General features: G+C 35.3%; 1 long non-coding RNA gene across 1 annotated transcript; it reads right to left on the reverse strand.

Moving 5' to 3' along the window:
• Positions 1-2,319: 2,319 nt before the first annotated feature.
• LOC127119174 (uncharacterized) lies at positions 2,320-4,331 on the reverse strand. Its single transcript, XR_007802697.1, has 2 exons — positions 3,776-4,331; positions 2,320-2,717 (listed from the first exon to the last, which is right to left on the reverse strand). It is a non-coding gene; the product is annotated as an uncharacterized LOC127119174 (long non-coding RNA).
• Positions 4,332-6,334: the final 2,003 nt, after the last annotated feature.

Below are 6,334 nucleotides of genomic sequence, written 5' to 3' on the forward strand. Positions count from 1 at the left end.
GTACAAGCTCTCTCCATATTTTAGCAAGCACAAAGGGTGTGATAACAACTATTGAGCCTGAAGTAGGTGTCGAAGAATCATGTCTTTATGACCCTTATCCTAGCCCTAAAGCTCCCACCTCCCGCCACATGAGCATCTGTTTCAACCAATACATAAATCATCAACATGCATTAATCACGTCACTTCACTCATGCATATCATTCATCTAGCATAGCATGAAGCCTCGCAAACAACAAAAGTTGAAGTCCAACCTTATTGGCATCTCTCTTAAAGCCCAATTTCTATTGCCATCTCCATAAGGCCTAACCTTTGCTTGGAAAATCACAAAACTCAAATATACTTGCATCATGCATACAGTAACCATCATTGCATAACATTGCATCTCTAAAAACGCGTAGCATATCCGTCGAAATGGAGCATTACGCCATAAAAATTCAAACATGCATATAAAGCATAAGGAAAACTTGGTACCTCGTACAAAAGACCTTGTTTTTAAACACTTGTCTCTGCTGACATATTTTCCAAACACTCATTCGTGTTGCCATTTTCAATACTCGTTTGTATTGACTTCCAACACTCGCCTGTGTTGTTTATACCTTTCTCAATACTCGTCTGTATTGACTTCCGACACTCGTCTGTGTTATTCATACCTTTTCAGTACTCATTTGTATTAATTTACAACACTCGTTTATGTTGACATTCCCTTTTCAATACTCGTCCGTATTGATTCCCAACACTCGTTCGTGTTGACATCCCCTTCTCTTTCAATACATGTTTGATTTGATTTCTGACACTCATGCGTGTTAATCTTACATTTTCAATACTTATCTGTATTGATTGCCAACATTCATCTGTGTTGATCTCACCTTTATTCTTAGTACTCGTATGTATTAATTTTCAATACTCTTTTGTATTAATTCTAAACCTTTTCAATACTCGTCTGTATTGATCTCCAACACTCGTCTGTGTTAATCTTACCTTTTGTAATTCATGTATGTATTGAGTTTTAAAACTCGTCCGTATTAACAGTTCCTTTTCAGTACTCGTTCGTACTGATTCCCAATATTCACTCATGTTGATCTTACCTTCTCAATACTCGTCCGCATTGACTTCCGAAATTCGTCTGTGTAAATCAGTTTTCAATGCTCAGCCATGCCGACATAATTTTCCCATTGAGTATTTCAATCAATCCTCAGCAGATGAACCTATAAAAGTTTAGTTGCCATTCCATATTCCCAATAAATATATCCTTTTTCACATTACAATCGTTCCTCAACGGGAAAATTTTCGGATATTTCTGTATTTAATCCTCTTCTACCTTGAATTTGCGAAAAGTTATTGCAATTCGCGCATTCAGGTTCGAGATGATTAAATAGGGCCATTTGTCATACCTCAAAATTTTCCCTCCCCTCTTCGCTTTTCATCCAACCTTTGGCTTGAGATTCATTTGCCCATATACATACCAAAACACATGTGCATCAGTAATTCATATTAGCACTTTCAAACATAATCATCACGGATTAAAAGTTTGTTATTGTTCTTGCCTAACAAATGCTAGAGTTTGCTTGAGGATTAATCCCTAGGAGGTGTGAAAAGCCCATCATATGGAATCAAGGTATGAAACCCTAATTTCTTGATCTTTGGGACCTTGGTTCATGGATTTTACATCATGGTATTCACATATGCATCAAAACCCTAATCTTAGGGATATTTGTTAGAGATTTGATTATGGAGCCCTAGTGCTTGGTTTGAGATTCTTGATTAGAAGGTTGGCATCATGAAACCCTAATCATGGACATTGGGCATTTGTGGACCATGTTGGTTTGACTATTGGACTTGTGATTGACTAAAACCCTAATTTATTGGAGGTTGTTTCTTGATTGTTATGTCATGCATCATTATTCATCAAATTTTCTTTGTTCATGGAAATCATTCATCAAGCTGATCATTGGCTTTATATGCCTATATGCTTGATGATTCATCTGATCCAAGGACTTGTTCAATATTTCATCCATATCATGTGCATTTTATATATGTCATTCAAGACCATTGATCCTAGGCTTATGGTGCATTCAAAGTCCTTGGTCCATGCTTCATGGTTCATTAGCTTGTGATCTCCTAAGTCTATTGGTTTCATTGTTTCATAATGCATTCTTTGTCCATTGTTCTCATGATTCAAGTTGCATTCATAGTCCACAAATCTTTAATTCAAGGTGCATTGTCCTAGTCCATTGGTCCATGTACATTCATAGTTCTTTGATGTTTGAACCCATTAGTACATCCATTTCATTTCAAGATTGATTCAAATAAGGCATTGAATCTTTAAATCATTTCTACTCAAAATAAATGTCCATTCATTCATTCAATTATCATTTACATTGTCCATATAAAATAAATACAAAAAAGATACATTTTTTACAAAAGTTGACTTTTTGGTTAACTAGTTGACTAAAGTCAACTAACCTATTTTTACATTACCTAACCCTAATGCCCATTACATGACATGAAGCTTGTTCAAACACCGGCGTTTGCTCCGATCTCAGCTTCGCATCTTCAGCAGGTAAGGTTAATTTCTTCACCATGTGATTCCATGATCAATTTTTTCATGAACAAGAAAGCCACCTTTTGCACCAAGTATTTCTTCTTGCCATGCCTTGATGGTTCACTTGCCAAGCCTTTTGGCATGCCTTGAATGTCTAATTACCAAGCCAATAACCCTGCATGCAAGCATACATACATACATTTGTCAAGCATACATACATACATTTGTCAAGCATACAACGCATTTCATCCAAACAAGCAACATGAATCCAAACACAAACATGCATACATGAGCCAAACACCAAACAAAGTATTAGGCATGGTAACCAAAATGAATTCCAATGATAAAACTAGCAATGCATGATCAGTTTAGTTTAAACAATCAGCAATAAGCATTTTCTTTCAGCAAATCGTGCCAACTGAGCAGTATAAGAGCCTTGCACAAAAACCATGTTTGGAGCCTGCTATGCTATGAATAATTATCACCTAAGTGCTTACAACAATTAGCATCACGCGACCCTAGCACGCCATCAGCAACACAAACCTACAAAACCCTGTAGTACAGGGCAACCCATGACCTGGGACAACAAGTCATCATCATCAGCTTGCAACTTGACATAACTACACCAATATAACTATCCTGCACATAACCTATAAAACCTGCACTTTGCTCAGACAACATAACATGCATCGTGTTCAGCATGTCATTTAACACACTATTCCACTAATTTCATGTAATCAATCACCTACAATAATCAGTCACGATCCAGTTCACCAACTAACATCAATTAAACTCAAACCTAACTAACACCATGAACTAACTGAAAAACACTTTGAACTAACTGAAATTCGAGTTTAACAGAAAAATGATCCCTAACTAAAATCAAAACTATCAAGGTTTAACAGAGTTAGAACTTCTAACTAACTTTCCACATTGAGAGTTAACATAGTTTTCATCTGTTAACTCTCTCATTTGCCTATAAATTTCTCCCTCTACAAATTCATTGGGAACCTTTGATTTTCCCTTGAACTTGATTCAATCTTGCATTCTCTCAATCATTATTTCAATCTCAACTCTCTCAATCTTATACCTCTGAACCACACTTTAATCACCTTCCATGATCCACCCATTCACTCTCAAAACACGCAGAAGAAGAAGGAACTCAGAGGAAAGAAGAAGAAGAAAACCACGCAGAAGAAGAATAAGAAGAAGTCCAAGAAATAATATTAGTACCTGAAGCTTGTTCAAACACTGGCGTTTGCTCCGATCTCAGTTTCGCATCTTCGGCAGGTAAGGTTGATTTCTTCACCATTTATTGCGTGCTAGTTACCACTATGTAGAGGAGGGGTTGAGGAATCAAAGCCCTAAAAATCATGGACTTTGATTCCTTATTTCAAGCATTTAATTTAATTTCTTGTAGCTAGGGTTCATAGTTTGTCTTGCACAATCTAGGAAATTTAGGTTGTTTCAAATGAATTCAGTATGAGATTCGAGTAGAGCTTGAAATTTGGAGTGGGATGATGCATCTGGTTTTGATGTTTGAGGTTCCACCACCGCCGGTGGTGAGCTCTGGCGCAATGGAGAGGGAGAGGTCAGTGGTGGACTTAGGTTCAGATCGATAACACATGAAAATGTAAAAAATGTGGATCACGTGCTCAATAGTGAAGTTGAGTCCCTCGTTCACTCTCAATTTTTTTGGGCTCGGTAACTCCCCTTAGGCCCAATATTCTTTCTATTGGCACCTTGTATTTCCGAATTTGTATTGGGCTCAAGCTTGGGTCCTGCGCCCATTGGCTCTCTACACCCCTTTTTTTTCAATGTACCCCTGTTTTTTTAACCCTTTTATTTTGACTTTTTTAATTTCTTTTTTAGTATTTTTAACATTTTGCATCTTGATGAAAATAATAAATATATAAAATAATTGTTTTAATGCATATTTTTAGAACTAATGATGTATAGTCTTAGTTTTAGAATAAAATGATAATCGTTTTCTTGTTTTTTTTTGTTGAATCAATTGAATAATCATGTTTACCATGTTGATTAGAATTTTAATTCTTTTTAGGTTTAATACATGTATATAATTGATAAGCATTGTATCATTAACATATTCCCTTAGTGTTAGATTGATTTTTAGAATCAAGATTAACATAATTTGATAAATTCATTAGGGTTTTTAGATCATCAATCCATGGTACATAGTTCATAATTGATTTTCATCCCCCACTGATTGAGTTTATCAAAGTTTACTTTGGTCAACCAAATCCTTTGATATGTGATTATTCCCTCAGCCTATTTAAGTGATCAAAAGTTCATTGATCACTTGATAAAGCAAGTTCCTTGTATTGAGGCTACATTGGATATCCAGGCCTCAACAGGCTCAAGACTTCACATTCAAGTCAGTACAAGTCATACAATGCAGACAGACTGGACTACTATTCAAGCACAACAAAGGTGTATCAACACTTGTCAATCAAGATTCAAGTTGTGTGTCATGAGCCTTAAGCAGTAGAGAAAGGGTGAGAGAGAGCATTCATATCCTCATTCTGAATATCTTTGGGTACGTGATGAATGACTCATTTGCTCAAAGTATTCACTTTTATTCATAGACTTTAGTATAATTCGCATCAAACAATTGTCAAGTCTCTTTCTTCACAAACAACATTTCATCATAAGGAGCAACAAGGAGAGTCTTCTTCAACAGCTTTCTAGTTATGATAAGTATCATATGCCATGAGCCTTAAGTAGTAAAGAAAGGGCGAGAGAGAGCATTTCTGTCCTCATTCTGAATATCTTTGGGTACGAGACGAATGACCCATTTGCTCAAAGTATTCATCTTTACTCATAGACTTTAGTGTGGTTCAAGTAAAATGACTGTCAAGTCTTGTGCAACTCCATTCTCATTTCTCATCAGTGATATACTATTTCTTGGGACCGAATACCATTTTCCTTTGGATTCCATATATCCCTTTGGGTCAATAACCAATACCCACCTTTGAATCAAGAGCTCTTGTTTGTCTTGTTAACCCTAGTTGTTTAGACAAACATCCTTTTTTGTTTTCTTGAAAGTCCTAATGTTAGGAAAAACCCTTTTGTTTTTTGTCATACCATATATTGATTGGTTCATGTCACCTTTACTCTTTGATTCAAATATCATTATATTGTGGATTCCAACAATACCTTTGTCTTTTGTTACAAGTTATAATTCACATCACTTTAGTTACACCCTTTCATTTGTGTTTGTCTTGTCAGCCCTAGTTGCTTAGACAAACACCTTTTTTTTCCAGTTTTTTCTGTCTTAGTTCCAAGAACTATGGAGCTCTTACTTTCTCATTGCATGATGAGAATACGTAGGCACAAGGGTTTGAATCCTTGGCGAACATATTATTGGCTTGATGTGTCAAATGATTTTTTAGATTTATGAATTGAATTTTGAGAAAAAATAATGTACAAGGGACGAGTATTGAAAATATGTACATGGATAAGTTATTATCGGAAAAGATATGTGCAAGATTATATTCACAAGTTTAACGTTTGAATCGGGTGATATTATTTACAGGTCCTAGTTTTAATCCTATTTAATTAATTGAATTTTAAGTTAAATTATTATTAATATTAACTAGGCTAAATTAATCAAAGTAATTACATTAAAATTATGTCAGTCTTACTAATTCATAGCACATTAAAAAATATGTACAAAAATGATCAAATAGCAAGTTAGAAAAAAAATAAAACAAAGGGGTTTTGGATTAGTTGAAGGAGTGAACAAGGGTGGTGTCAAAAGTGAAAGTTAAA

The sequence above is a fragment of the Lathyrus oleraceus genome, chromosome 2 (assembly GCF_024323335.1).
Source record: "Lathyrus oleraceus cultivar Zhongwan6 chromosome 2, CAAS_Psat_ZW6_1.0, whole genome shotgun sequence".
Taxonomy (NCBI): domain Eukaryota; kingdom Viridiplantae; phylum Streptophyta; class Magnoliopsida; order Fabales; family Fabaceae; genus Lathyrus; species Lathyrus oleraceus.